Source organism: Seriola dumerili, unplaced genomic scaffold, assembly GCF_002260705.1.
Source record: "Seriola dumerili isolate Sdu_G_001 unplaced genomic scaffold, Sdu_1.0 BDQW01000068.1, whole genome shotgun sequence".
NCBI classification, from domain to species: domain Eukaryota; kingdom Metazoa; phylum Chordata; class Actinopteri; order Carangiformes; family Carangidae; genus Seriola; species Seriola dumerili.
In genome coordinates, this window is record NW_019174323.1 from 15,047,029 (window position 1) to 15,063,156 (window position 16,128).

Consider the following 16,128-nt stretch of genomic DNA (forward strand, 5'->3'; position numbering starts at 1 on the left):
TTCAGTATAGTTAGCTCAGAAATAATAACCTCACTCATTTCTTTTGTAGTACTTTTACAGACCATGACAAAATAACCGTTTTCATCACAAGTACACGCTGTCACCACTGGACACAGAAATGCATTGGCTTAGTGGTTTGTAGCTCCTCAAGGAGAGCAGTGATGCTGTTTGCCCAATGCTGAGGCCGTCTGGGTGGTCCGGCGTGAGGTTTCCTGGGAAAACTTGTTGTCTCCTCTGTTGCTTGTGCTTTATAGAGATGACTTAAAATGCAGTAGATGTAGTATAAAATAGGCCTGTAGTTCTTTACAATGGACACAACCTGACCTTGTTCACTGGGATTTACTGATTTTACAGAAGCAAAGTGATCATGGTTTACTACCCTTTTCCTAATTGTAATGTCATATCGTATGTCTTTATGATATATTTAAAACCCACATTGATTCCAGAGACATACAGTACGATCCGATGTGTGTGTTTGCTTCCCTTTTAGAGGGAAGGAGCTGAGGTGAATCCGGTGTTGTGTCTGTCTGCTGGTCTCTAATGAGATGCTGCTTCTCCTCCCTGAGGTCTCAGTTCATACAGACAGACTAAGGGCTCCAGTTTCCTGAGCATGACCAGCAATGTTTTCTGCAGTGTTGGTGACCACAGGCGCTGGTGAAATCCCGGTGCGGACCAGGCACCAGAAATACAGAGTCAGCAGGTTGAGTAATGACCAATCGGATGAGCTCTTCTGATCCCGTTTAAAAGCAGCAACAGAGGGAGAGAGAAAAGGTTCATCTCTGTGATGAAAAAGTTGATCCGTGTTTCAGGAGGTGCAGCAGGTCGAAGAGTCCTTGGGCAAGATATTAAACCCTGAATTGCTGTTTTCATATTGTATATTGGTGCAGCAGCTGGGGGCTGGTTATAGCTGTGCAAACAATTAGGTTACAGTTAAATTATTTAACTTTTTTAACTATTTATCCAACACACACAAAAAGTAGAAAAAGTTCTCATATCGATAAATAAACAAATACAAAATGGGCTTTGGAGATTTGTTACTATTCAGAAAAAAAGGGTCAGTTAACATGAATCCTGGTGTCTCATCAGAAGATTTGACAAATGAATACAGGTGTCCGCGCTGTGCCAGCTGTGCAAGTATGCAGGGTTTTGAAGGGATGTTGTTTCTGAACAGAAGGAAAAAAAAACAAGTGAACATAATCCGCTGAAATGACAGAGGGTGTTTATGCCTCCACATCCACATCAGTGTGTCTTCATCTATTCTTATCATGTATTACATCTTGCCGTTGTGAGCCCTGACAGACGCCTGTGTCCCGAGCTTGTGCCTTCACTGCGCAGCAGCAGCAGCAGCAGCAGCAGCTCTGAGCCTGTATTTAATTACAGGTCAGGTCAGCTCCAGGATTGATTTAGAGATAATTGCAGGTAACAGATGTGTTCAGGTTCTTCGCCGCTGTACGGAAACTACAGGTTTGCAAACTAGACCTGAGCGGTGAATTTGTATTAGACATGTTTTATGTTTACTGCACAAAGGATGGATCATTTTGTGGTGCTAGTGATTATATGGATGTGCTTATGTGCGTAAAGCCACAACTGCAAAATATGACTGTCAGTGGCAAAATGAAAAACTCTTGGACTTTTGGTTTTAACATGTGATTTCTGCTGCTGTGTGATGAAAACAGATGTTTACACAGAAAGGATCCGACATGCTACAGATTGCAGGCAGCTCACTCATCACACAGAGCGGCAGTATTGACGTTTCTGCAGAACTCCGGGTCATCACGCACACTCGTGTACGTCTGTAGTAGATAAAACAAAGTGGAGCAGAACGCTACGTGACATAACTGAAAAGGTGTTTCCTGATTTTTGGAGAGGTCTGTGTGCGCGTGTGTCCCTGACAAGTAAAGTTACAAAACTCGCCCTATGAGAGGTGGTCAGAGCAGGTTTTCATGCCAAAATGAGCACCAAAATTACCCTGCGCTGCCTAATCAGCATAAACACAGCCTCGGCCCTGCCTCTACTCCCACACTGGTACAAACACATTTGTTTTGTGCCAGGAAATTACCAAACAGGTGCGATGCAAATAGCTCTGTGCTTGAGGAAAATTGCATGAAATCTGTGTTTGCTGCCATTGCGTCTGCAGGAAAATAGCCCTTAATGTTACTGAAACTGGAACCGCAACTCGGGACTGTAACTCAAATTGTTCAGTCCATCAGTTTATATCTGCAGTCAGTCAGCAGAAGGTTATTGGAACAGACACTAAACAGACTTTGTTTGTTCTAATGCGTATTGTCAATCCCATGTTGCTCTGGTGCTCGTACTTAAATGCTGAAGCTAAAATCTTAGCAAAATATTAATGATACTTTCCAAAGTTGGAAGTTTTTTACCTACATCATTTAAAGTCATTGGTACATAAACCAGCAACTTCAAGTCAAACTTGAGTTCAAGTCATGTGACTCGAGTCCCCGTCTGTGATGTAGGCAAATTCAAACTATCCACCATGCATGGCAGTGAAGGCAGGAGACTGACTCGGTGTTTTCCCTTGCCACACACACACACACACACACACACACACACATTTATACGCATGTACACCCAGTCTCCATGAGCCTCCATGCTTAAACTAGAGCCTCTTGCTGTCAGCGCAGCACTGTGAAAACAAATTAGTCCAGTGATTAATGGAAGTGAATTAGACCCAGCAGATCATCCTGCTGTGAGGATGGGACTCTCAGTGCAGAGCAACATGTGCCAATACAAGTCTCAGACACACACTCAAACACACTTTCATTACTAAACTTGTTGACCTTCACTGCTGCACCCCTAAATTCCTAAATTGAAATTCATCGGATGAAACAAACAAAAGAGACGGACTTCACATATTTCAGAAATATTTATATTACAAATCTTGTTAATGTAAGAGGGAACAGTACCCACCACCACACCAGCAGTGTGTTTTATTTCTTATGAGCAATTTATCTTTTAATTTGTAAGAGTAGAACATGAGTTTTTCCATATTTTAAAGCCACATAGTTTCACTTTAAACCTCTGAAGTCTTTGGCAGGACAATTAGAAATGATTATATACTTTATAATGTACTTTTCACAGTAGGGGTTTTAGCTAAGGACGATAGCCTCCTGCTGCTTCAGCTCCCACAATGTTCTTTCTTTTTCTTTTTTAAAGTTAATTAAGCAGCTTTTCAAAAGTTCGATCTCTGTCGAGGGCGTGGAGTTTTTAAACCCACTGAGGTGCATCATGAGTCAAAACATGATTAGAGTTTCTGGATGTTCACGGCACAGCACATTGCAAAACTTCATATATCCTACAGTGCAGAGCAGCTGTATATAAGCCCCACACCCTGTCCCTCTTCCTTCTTTCTTTCTTTTTTTTTGCCTCTGTTCCAAGAGTTTTCAGCTGTGCGCTAACTCCCACGCAGCTGTATATTTGCTTTGTACCTATGGCAACACATCCCCAAATTCTTTGATAAAGACTAAGTTTGGACGTTGACCAAGTCAGTCTTCATGAGTGCTAATCATGCAGCAGTTGGGATCTACGCTGGAATCACCGAATGGACCAAATTAATATTTGTCCTCACCCACCCGCCACAATGAGAAAAAAGGCATTCATGTAAACACAAAATATTGAAGTATAAAAGTCAGCGTTGAAGGTCATGGGTCGAGGATTGTGGGGAGGACAGATTACATTCGAGCACATAAAAAATTCAATTACATATTATTTGACAAGACTGTAGCTTAAGGTTAGTACATGACCTTATTGACTCCATATGAAGTCAGTGTTGGCCTTTTTATAAAGTAAACAAAAGCTCATATCAGCCACTTACATCATCTTCAGTGGATTCACTCTTCATTAGAAGGCAATATAGTACACCGGAGTTTCTCTACCATTCAATATGTGTGGTTGGTCACGCTGCCTTACAGAAATACCACCGCTAAAACAATTTCATGCTTTTCAGTGGAGACTCACAGTGTCCATGATGATCCAAACGCTGTTCCAGAGGCTTCAGCACGTTGACAAGTAGGACATTCTTGGGGCAAGCCATGGAGCGCTGCTCGTTGACTCTTGTGGCAAAACGGACAAATAGCAGTGAGTATCAGTGGAAAATAACAGCAGTTTTATTAAAAAGTCCATTTTCAACAAACTCTACTGTCTGTTTTCAGGCTTTAATTCGTACCCTGACAATGCTCCCCGCTAAATGGGCTGCAGTGTTGTTGGAGAGAATCAAATAACTCGTTGCCAATACCACAGATTAGTCAAACCTAAGAGGGAAATGAGACTGATTGGAGAGAAGAGCTAATTAGATTAGAATTATTTTTCATTAACGTCATTACTGTGGTGGATTAAGAGGGGGAAACTACACAGTGGTGAGAATAATGCTTTCAACGTGCTCTCTGCTATGAGCTGGCAGCATTCGACACCAAAGTAAAGAGATATCCTTTTCAGAAAATTAGCCACTGGAAGTGATCATCACCAGAGCAAATATTGACCGCCAATTTGGATAAGTGATAGGGGGGAAAAAATAAATACATTGTGAACTTTTACACCATACGCCGATACTCTCCATCCTCTTTATGTGTTGAACTAAGCCGGAATGACCAGCCACAGTTTCCCCCTCAACATTTATTCTGGAGCAATATACCAATTATTTTTAATGGAGCTGAAATAAGAATGGCGCAAGGAGCTAGTGAGCAGTGGAAGGCATAAATTGCCTGCGGGTGGGACGCAGCAGTGCAGTGCAGCGCAGCGCAGCGATGACCTCATACAGGAAGCCCCGAGCTTTCTTCTTCCCTTTCAGTGTCTTGAGAGTGATGGGTGATGGGATACGAGGCTGGATGTGATGTCGGGGTCTGCACGAGCACTTTGACTGACCCGTGTACCGCAGATTGACAGGCGAGGGAGCAGCAGATGTCTCACCTGTCAGGAGGCGTATCGCTAACACGGTGGACGGTGACGGATGGAAGAAGGGATGGATGAGTGGAGGGGAGGAAGAAAGGCCCTGTGAAAGTGAAGGAGGGAAAAAGAAAAAAGGCTGAGGGGAATTGAAGAGGAACAGAGGAGGAGAAAAGGTGGAAATATGAGGAGATCCTTCCTAGAAAATGACAGAGAGAAACAGAGGAGGAGGGCAGAGAAGTGAAGGATGTAGGGTGAGAGGCCTCGGTCCCTCTGGTAGCTCGAGTGGATGTAACCTAACCAGCAGGAGCAGTTAATGACATTTTATGTAACTATTAAGCAATTATTGAATACACAAAGCCTTTTTACAGCATCCGAGCTCTGTGCACGTTTGGGACTTCAACGGGGGGGGGGAGGCAGAGGGGATGAAAAAAAAAAAAAAATCGTAATAATAAAATCATTCGAACGTCCGGGCCAAAACCTACATTTTCATTCAGTAAAGCAGTCACGCTTGTGCCTAATCCACAGCGCACCTCAGGTTTCATGTGTGACTGGGGTTTGTCCAGAGTGGCCTCAGCTACTCTGTTTAACAGGTACAGAGCTCTCTGCAGGCTCGCTCAATGAGCCCATACAGCAGACCACCACTCTGGCTGCTGCTTTCCCGCCTCCGAGGCTCCCAGCAGAGCTCACACGGCGGAGGGACACACTCGTGTTGGGTCAGGTGACGGAGCCAAGCTGCCGAAAAGCCTTGAAGGTATGCGGCGGGATTCTGGAGAATGGCAGCATCCAAAGAGCAGTGGCGGGGTGAGCGAGCGTGGATCACACACACTGAAGAGGGCCAGAGGTCGTCGAATATCGGACAGATAACAGCCTGACCTGAAAGATAAGTGGTATCAGACACAAAATGAGCATTAGATGCTCGACGTCCTGGTAAAAAGATCAACATCCCAGATTTTTTTTTTTTTTTGCCTCCTCTCGCCAAGTTTGAAAACTTCCACAACATGTTCCATGACCCAGCATGCAGCTCTCCTCCACACATGCAAAAGCAAAATTGGAAGGATCGCCTATGTACTTCACGCAAGTCACACAAGCTGTGATTGATCGTGGTCCGACGTCTAGTCTGCCAGATTTGTTGTCCAAGTCACAGCAAGAATTAGTGACTCTACGATCGTCTCATCTGGCAGTGAGCTTCGCAAAAAGACGAATATAATGTGCAGTCTGAGTCTGCTGCACCGGCTGTTAATCAGTTTACACACACACACACACACGGAAAGAACTGGCAAAAAGATTTGTTGCATTTAGCCCTGCAGCGATACCAGCTACTAATGGCCCACAACACGTACCAAGTGCTACCAGTTGCAGACACTAAGGCGCAGTTAGCGATATTTTCTTATGTTGGAACGATACTGGTTTGTTTAACTTATCTTAGAATCTGGAAGCCATTGGAAAAAAGAAAAAAAAAATCTCAGCTTCTTCACATTGTTTCCAGAGTAAAGAGATGAACTAAAAAGTCTCTAAAGTCGCATCTCCAGTGTTTTCTGTCTGTTCTGAAAAAAAGGGGGGGGGGGGGGAGTATTGTTTTCACCTTGAGAGTCTGTGCATGTGTCATCTTGGCATCATGGTCCTAGAGACACTTACTGTAGCAGGAAATACCACAGAGGCACAACTGTGCAAGATACAGTCACAAAACTTTAAGGGTGTGTAATGTGATGTATGTAGTAGTGTGTGATGTGTTGGGAACAATGTTGACGGGCATGGCGGCTGGTCTCTAGTATTAGTTTAAAAATCAAAAGGAAGGAACTCTCTCAGCTTGGCAGTGTACATGCACTGGTATCATTTCATAATGCCATAATGGCCTTGCGGACAATCTCCTCTATGATTATGGGGACTTGTCAATGTTTCAGGACACAACCACATCAGAGCTGTACACATAATCACAGCCTCTTGGTTATTATCGCCACATTAAACAACACCTTCAGGACTCTGCGTCTAATTCTAGCTCCAAACCTAGCTGCAACTGTAAATCATTTTATTTAGATAAATATGGAGTATTTGCTCTTGGAGCATTTTCGAATGTTTATATATTCCTGAATTAGTTACTGAGTTGTTGCCGGAGTATTAATCACCAGTTTTTCTTGCCAATGGAACGAAGTTGTCAGTAAAAATCTGGAAGCGGAGCTGGGTCTGCACAGATCTCACTCATATTTACTCTGTCTACAGTAGCACCATGGGACCTGCTGTGAAAGCAACCTCTGTCTAATCAGGAGAGAATATTCTGGATCACTTCGCTTTAATATTTCATCTGCCAGCAGCCCACTGAAGGGGATGTTTTTGTCAGAGGAGAGGAATCCCCTCATGACTCATGATGCTCCGACATCTACACTCATTAATGAGGAAATTTCAATTTCAATAATTGCTGCCATTTGTTTATAAGAAGCATAAAAGTTCAGAAGTTCATGTGAATGTTCTTTTAATGATAATAACAATATACTGAATGTCCGACAGAATAGTTCAGTCTGTTAGCAACCATAAACACAGTGGGATGTAAGTGGGTGTAAAACACCTGAGGTTCATCATTCCTCCAAGCTAAAATTTATATAGTGTCAGGCTTGTATATTGTTTCTAAATGACTGCATTTTTTATGCTTTTCTGAGCAGGTTTTACAGCTTATTACTGATTGTGGCTTTTTAAATGTTCCCCAAATATGAATGTGTACTTCCCCTGGTCATGTATATTATCCTGACTGCTTCGCGTGTTCCATTAAAAAATGAGAAGAAAAAAAAAGGGCCACATTCATCAGAACGAAATAACATATAATTCAAGTGACTTTTTCATTATTTACAGAAAAGAAATCAGAGCTATTCAGTGGAACAAGGTGCACCATACATGTCAAAAAAACAAACCAGGAAAAGGCAACTAAAAATAACTCCAAAACCAAATCATAATATTTTCTCAAGGCACTGTACTTGCACATGCACGTGACTGGCTGACACAAGGAAAATAGACAAAGAAGATTTTTAGGAGTATTTTCTTTAGACCTCACTCCATTTCCCGTGAAAATATTGTATGGACTACACGGAGGCGGAGTATATGAAGAAGGAGTGAGGAGCAGGAAGTCAGACTGCGGGGTGTTGAAGACATCTATTTATCTCCTCGTTTATAGTTGGGATAAGAGACACATCTGATTTAGCTTTTCTAAGCGCTATGTAAACAAGTGTCATATTATAGAAATCACAAACAATATCGTGCTGAAGTCATAAGTGTAAATCTCTGAGTTGGAGGCAGATGTGAGATTTTCAGGCGTTTAAAGCATCCGTAGTATTTATGAATTATGTTTATTATATTTAATTATTAATACTTATATGCATCGCCGTGACAACTGATCAAGCTCAGTCCACTGGGAACCAATGAGATGTGCCCAAAGTCTCCAGCAGTAGTAATAGTGGACCTACTTTTCCCACCTTGAGGCTTATAGCATGTCATGAGCTCATAGGGGAAGTTATAGCTGTTAACAAATACATAATTAAACACTTATATTTGCTTGCAACTTTATTATACCATGTTATATTCAATTCATTAAGTGTTTTTGTACTGGCTGTAAGTGTTAAATATGGGCAGTTAAAGATCTGATTAGTGCAGAGATCCAAAAAGACATCTAATGTAGTCGTATCACAACTAGAGCATTGTTGTTTTTTCTTACCATAAAGCTCTCTCATTTAACCTATCCTCATCCCCGAGGAGCTCATGCCAGCATCCGATCACATATTCATTAAGTCGGTGGTTTTCACTCCCCGCAGCTATATTACATTTATTCTGTGCTATGGTGCATTAAAATCTTCCTTCTTACATATTTTATCCATCGCAAAGGCCACACAGCAGACCCCAGCTATCAGCCATGTTTATAAAACAGCACGTACCTGGCGGGAAGCGTTGCCATTCATCCTGACAGCTCAGCCGGACAAGACTGATGGAGTGCTGACAGCGTGGATGGATGGCCGCGGGGGGAAGGAAGGAAAGAAAGACGGAAGGTGTGGAGGCTGGCACTGCCAGATGGGTGGAGGAGAGGAGCGGGAGAAGGGTGTGTAAACTGGCGGCAGACAAACAGATGGAAAGTGCAAGGTGGGCACTGAGCAAGGTGTGTAGTGTCAGGAAAGGAGAATATAATGGGGTGTAGGTTGATGGTGACGGTCGTGTGCGCCACAGGTCTCCCCTGGTCCAATGATAACTTGCGGTTTTTGAAGTGTTCCTCAAAGCCACAAAGAGGCCTAAGAAATGGTCGGCACTTGGCAAGAGCGAGACTGTTCCATCACAAACAGGGACCTGGGACCCTCACTCTTGAAGAAGGAAATGTCTCTAAACCATATACCACCCAGTTTACTCTGGCACCGTTCTGGAAACCAAGACTTTTATATGCATAGCTTTAACATTGGCTTTTGGAGGCACAGCAGATGATGGACGAGGGCGGAAAGCTACCTGCTGGTAAAAGGAACACCAGGCTTGTAAAAGGTGCAGATTACCGTTCGTTTGTGACTCGTTATACCAATTTAAGGATTTAGGAATCAAAAAATAGAGACTTTAGTTGCATGTTTACTCTTATTCAGCCACTCGTTGGTTGTGTTTTGATCCCAGCGAGGCCGTAACTTGTGCTTGTGCTTCATGCTTAAAGCGATCCAGAACACGACTTAAAAACCACAGATCACAAATACCGCTGTAAGAAGACAAAATGGGGTCCTGTTAAAGTCTGGTATGAGCTGCTCACAACTGGAGGAGAGAGGTAACACAGCTCTGACCTATGTTGTTCTTCTGGGACCTGTTTTTAGACGTGTCTAGATGTCATTTTTAGAATCTGCTGTAAATGTATCAGGGACTGTGGTACCACTGCTTTTCTTGCAGGAAGGACATATTTGACATCTTGACGTTAGGTTTCCTAGGGCATTTTGAAGAGAGCGTATCTTGACACATCTTGTCACTTTGCACATCAGCCTCGCTTCGTGACGCTACTTCCTGTGACGCACATCTGATTTTCCGTGTGTGACAACTGCTGTTTTGCTCCTTCTCATACTCTCATACACTATTCTGTTTCCTCTCTTCATTCTTCTCAATCTCTACTCTGTTAGTTTAGCTCGTAGCCTAGCCTACCAGGTAACCTCTAGTCAAATCCACAGCTAACGCCACCTTGCTAACTGTGTTGCGATGGCCGCGTTTTTCTGCTAAAGAGATTTGTCCGTCAGTTCGAGCAACTCCTTTCTCCTAACATTACCTTAGATAGTGTTAGCCACCGTTAGATTGACAGTTAGCTTGTTAGCATTCGCGCTAGCATAGCGTTGTTGGCAAGTGGTATGGCTGCTATGACCTGCTGAAAGCTGATGACCATCCTACTGGAGGAGGCACTGCTACTTTACCTAGAAATATAGACAGGGGTTTAAGTCAAGTTTGACGCAAGGGACTTGGTGTTCAGCAAGATACAGGTGATTGGAGAGGCCACTCTGGCCACAGGTAGAGTGGTTTTGGAGTCCGCTAGCTTAGTTAAAATGTCCAGCCAGGGAATTCCTCAGAGTGAACATTGAGATTTTCTACCTCCCCATCTCTTACTGATGTTCCCTAAAAATGTGAACCACAAAACTGTCTAATTATCATCCACTGGCTGTGGTCAAGTGTACCACAAAACACTTGATGAAATCCCTCAAGACAAAATTCCTGAGGTAATCACAACTGAATCTACCACCATGTGCATGGGCCACAAAAATGTTCTACAAAATACAATATCTTAATCCAATAAATACATCATCTAGCTTTACTGATTGGCCAATTCCTGAAACCAACCGCAACAAGACCCTCAGATTTGGTTTTATAAATATCAGATCATTATCTACTGAAGCCTTACTGATAAATGAGTTGATTCTTCAGCATAATGTGGATATGGCCGGGCAATAAATACCAGTTTAAACAAGTAACAGTGACCCTGGACAGCTGTGTGACCTTGTAAGACCAAGGTCACACACGCTCCAGGTCATGTTTATACTGTATCCACTATCTTTGATCAGCACGTTGCTACCTGTTACCATTCACCTGCTGGCTGGTCGACCTCAGTCTCAATAAACCTATTAAAACTAGTACGTACAGTATAGTCCATGTTGTCCTGCCGACAAGATTACTGTAAACTTTACTACATCGCTCTAATCCTGTGTTTGTTTATTTCCCCCAAGCACATGAGGGTCCAGGCTGTGTCTCTCTCTCTTCCTCTCTCTCCTCCTTCCTGTCCTCTCTTTTCACTCAGGCCCTCTGTGCTGGACCAAACAACCAGCCGAGGACCTGTCCTCCTCTCTTGGCTGTCAGTGCCTCAGTCCAGATGTTTTGGATCTGGATCTTCATCCTCCAGGTGTCCCAGCCTCCTCCTTGTCTCTCTGTCCCTCTGTGTGTTTGTTTCCTTCTTCTAAACGTGTGGATGGTGTATCTGGAGTCTGCCCTCTGTCCAGGTCTTCACGGTGGAGAGGAGGATGTGTGGCACAGGGGTTTTCTTTTGGTGGCACCATGAGTTGTTTGATCCCCTCCCCTGGATCATATTCTTTATTACTGTCTACTGTCCATAATCTTGTCATCCTGATTGTTCATATTGTAAATCTACATTGCTGCACCCTCTGTTCTTCCTTTGCACAGAGGGTGTTGTAATGTTGTACAGATTGTTAATCTCCTTTAGGTATGTTTGTGATTTGTGATATTGAGCTTTATAAACAAAATTTGATTTGATTTGTTATACATGCAGCCTTTCATTTTTTCCCTTCCAAAAAGACATTTGTCCTTTGACAGTCTTCAATTGTTTTTTATTCAATTTTTTATTTCAAATATTTTGGTGCCTGTTCAAAATAGAAAGAAGAAAGTTTTCATCATGCAAATGTCGGGATGTTCAGCCACGGTGGCCCTCCTCCTTCCCCCCTGAACTGAAACTGGATAATCGCTAAAGTCAAAGGATATTCTGCAAATTATTCAAAGAACTTACTCGGCCCCGGAAAAGGTCAAGGTCACGTCCTTCCTTTCTCAAAGTCAAGCTGTAACAATGATCCTCAGCTAACACCTTCAACTTCCTGTCTCCACTATAATTTACCTTTAACCCCTCCGTATCACCACCATCTCACCTTCCTCTCCTCCCCTCTCTGCCCCCCCCCCTCCCCTCCCTCCCCCCCCTGCATTCTCCGACCTAATCCGCTCTAAGTGTTTACAGACCGCTCCATTTCTCAGAGGGGCTCAGCTGGTCTTTCTCAAACAAGCCCATCAGAAACAGATGAGTGGCAGTGGTAGGACATGTTGGCAAAATAAGTGAAAATGAACACATATGCTTTTTCATCCTTTGAAAAATAGCAAATATCGCCTCGAAGCGGTAAAGTGTATTGTCCTCCCTTGGCTCTCTGAGATAAAGTGGATTACATGATGAATTCTGTGGATTAGTGTTTCAGCTATACATTTTTTTTTTTTTCTGTTGCACAGGCAGAAATAATCTTGGGTGGTTGTGGAGCGAAGCCAAAGTTCACTGACTCAGTGAAAAAGGAAGAAGGGGCCTGTTACTGTTAAACCTAGATTGATAATAAAAGTAATAAGGGAGAGATTTTAAGTTCCTTACCTGCCTCCGTGAGCTCTGTTTCACAGTCACTGCCACAGTTCCAGCTACCGACCGTGATGGTGAGTGGGCCAAGCCACAATAACTGACTTCATTTTGCAGCACGATCCTGTCCCTTTCACCTCGCACGGTATGTTTGCCTCATGTCGCTCCACCCTCCCCCTCCAACTCGTCCACATCCCCCCCTTGGGAGGCATGTTCATACAAGCCATTTTAGGCTGATGTATTCTGGGTAACTTAGTTAGCCAGGCTGCTAGTCTTCCAAGGTCATGATACCACGGCAAAGCAAGATGGATGGAGGAGATTAAAGTTGGGTGTCACTGCAAAACTCACCTCACCACTAGCATGTTTAAAACAAATAACAATGCTAAAAGAGGTGAAATCTGCGCAGTCACAACTCTGATGAAATCTTTGTATTTCACATTTCAGACAGTGACATTCTGGTACGTCTTGCCGTCTTTAGGATAAACCCCAGCAATCACCTGGCTGACATATACAGTATAATGCCTGGGACAGGTATTTCAAATCAGTGAGTTCAGTCAGCTAGTTGAAGATAACAGCGGCTATGACTGCGCTCAATTCCCTTCCTTTCTTTCATGTCTACCTTCAAGCCGGCGGTTTACTAAAATAGATATGCGTTTTCCTTCAGTTCCTAAAATAAAAGGATTGAAACACAACGCGAGAGGTCAAAGGTCAAACAACCAGGTTGGGGAGTGAGTTAATGGCAGGGAGGAGTGAGAATTTGGGGGATCACACAAGCAAACAAGGAGCAAAAGGTGGGAGAGGTCAGGTGAGGGAGAGTGAGAAGGGGAAGAGGGAGTCCAAAGATGGGAGTGTGTGCAGTGGTAAAAAAATTAAAATGTGTGTGTGTGTGTGTGTGTGTGTGTGTGTGTGTGTGTGTGTGTGTGTGTGTGTGTGTGTGTGTTCAGCTCTGTGGAAGCAATGCATGTTTTTCTGTCTGAGCCGTGGATCAATGTTGGGACAGCGAGAAGGGAGGAAACGGGATTGTCGGTGGGATGGGACAAGATTAGAGGTACAAGTGTGGAATCTTTGTGTGTGTGTGTGTGTGTGTGTGTGTGTGTGTGCACGTGTGTGTGCGTGTGTGTGCGTGTGTGTGTGTGTGGCTAAAATTTAGGCCTTTACCCTTGAACGTAGATCATAGGAATAGCTTTCACTCTGTGGGGGTTCTGTGTGTGTGTGTGTGTGTGTGTGTGTGTGTGTGTGTGTGTGTGTTTGTATGTGTGAGACACACAGACACAGATATAGCAGTATTGTGGGAAGCAAAGTCGAGTCCTACCCAGATTCTTCATGCCTTGCCTAGGTACACAAACTTTGCTTGATTGCCTCTGATTTGAACCGAAACCTCTGACACACACATGCACAAACAGACATGCAGAGATACATATGAGCTCATACTACACACACACACACACACACACATACATTTTCTCTTAAATCCTACACAGCCGAAATCTCCCACACATGAACACACACTTAATTCTTTGCATTAAGATGAAGCTTGTTTGTTTTTAGAAACAGGAATTGACACATTTGAAAAGCCGTACATTCAATCTTCCTGCCATCTGAAGCCGACTCCCCCTGTGCTTTATCTGTCCTTATCTGCCCACACCTCTCCATCTCCTCCTCCTTATCCTTTGATCTTGATGTAGCGATCACTAAACACTCGTCCTGATTCTTTACTTAAGTCGTATTCATCAGCTGGTGTCTTCCTAGACACACACAGCCATGCGCTACGGGCCTCCTAAACCCTCCTTCCAGGTTAACTCTTGCCTGCCAGGCACAGCAGTGTAATTTATGAGTTGTAATTATGGAGGTGTCAAAGGAACAGAAACAGTCCTGTGGCATAAACGAGTGACATTCTGCGTCAGGCGACTTCCTGTTTTTTGCCCTGTTGACCTTGTTGGTTGACCTATTTCTCTTAATTAAAGGGTTCAATGTGAGCGCACGCCAACAAACAGGAATAAGGTCCAACATCTGGACACTGCAAAGTGCTTGATAACGCTACAAATAAAATACGCCAATTTCTTCACTTTATTTTGAAAGTTGATCTGTAATTTAAATCCTTGGTTGTCAAAATAAAAGTTTTGCCAATCTTTTTTTTTTTTTTCCTTTTTTATCTTTTTATGTTTAAGATTTATGCAAATAAATCCACAGGGAAATCTATATTATGAAATAATAATTCTAGAAAATCAAATAGATGCATGTTGAAAATAAAACTAACAACAAAACTTCTTTCTCTTCCTTTTGTTCTCTTTCTCAGTGTCTCAGGGAATGCAGCCCAAATGGGTCGTTGTCGCCATGGAGATGATGATTACAGACTGTAGGTCTCTCGTCGTAGCAGTGGCCGCTGATACAGCCGATTACAAGCACGGTCTTGCAGAAGGATGAAGCTGGAGAGGAACGTCAAACACTAGCAGAGCTGCCAGGTTAGTGAGAGACACATCACCTGAACGCTCAGTTTGAAAATGTGAAGTATCATCTGGAGATCCATCAGTGCCTGAAGTGGTGTACAGCAAGAGTAATGCATCTGCGCCGTCATGTGGGTGGGGGCGCCGTCATGTGGGTGGGGGCGCCGTACACTTTGTCACCTTCATGTTCTAAGTTGACAGAACTGAACTGCACCGAAACTGGCTTGAGGAGTCAATAATATATTTATCAGAATTATAGGTAAAGTGTATTAAGCGGAAGCATCAGTAATAATAATGTTAACTATTTATGAAAATGAAAAAGAAATAAACTGAACCACAAGCACATGACAATTCAAAACACCAAAGTTGAAATTAACAGTGGACTTGAGCTACAAACTAAAGATTTGTTGTTAAGAAAAAGTCTTTTTCTTCGGTGGTTGGAAGTCTCCAACTGGGTGTCTACGGTTCAACGCGCTGTCGAAAGTTGCACAAAGTCAAATAGTAACTGGCTGCGAGAGAAATTGTGTGATGTTCTTCAGACCAGAGCAGATACCCAGCAAACGAGGACTCGTACAGCATCGTACTGGCTACCTGTCATGACCCACAGGAACAGTTGCCTCGTCCAAACCTTCACATGGATCATCACTTGGGCTTCATTGTTTTTCTTTCTGTCTGTGGTGAGACGACATGCCGTGTGGGGGAGGCAAGAGCTTCATCACTGTTTACCTTCTCCATGCTTGGACTATACTAAAGCTGTGTGTGGGCCAGACCCCCGGAGAGACCGGTCGGTGGGACTACTGTCAGCAGTGCGAACAACACCAATATCACCTCCTGCTGTACGGACGGGTTCCGCACCATTATCTGGGTGACTTGCTAACCAGAATTCCTCGTGTGTGAGCCGTAAAAAGCCTGTTACGCTCGCCGATTGGTAGATACTTTTATCCGCAGCACTTTGAGTGTATACAGATGTAACTGATGCAGATGTCACAGTTTGCCAAAACACTGCTGCACTCCGAAAAAATTCTTTGCTTGGATCTCTTTTGAGACCCAGTCTTCATTTTTTGGCTTTGCATAGCTTTGATGTTTCTCTGTGTTGACGCTAACCGTTTTTAATTGACTGGTTGTTTTGCAGCTTAGCTGAAGTGAGTCTAACTTTGTAGCTGTTACAATCGTCTAGAGGGTTTTTCA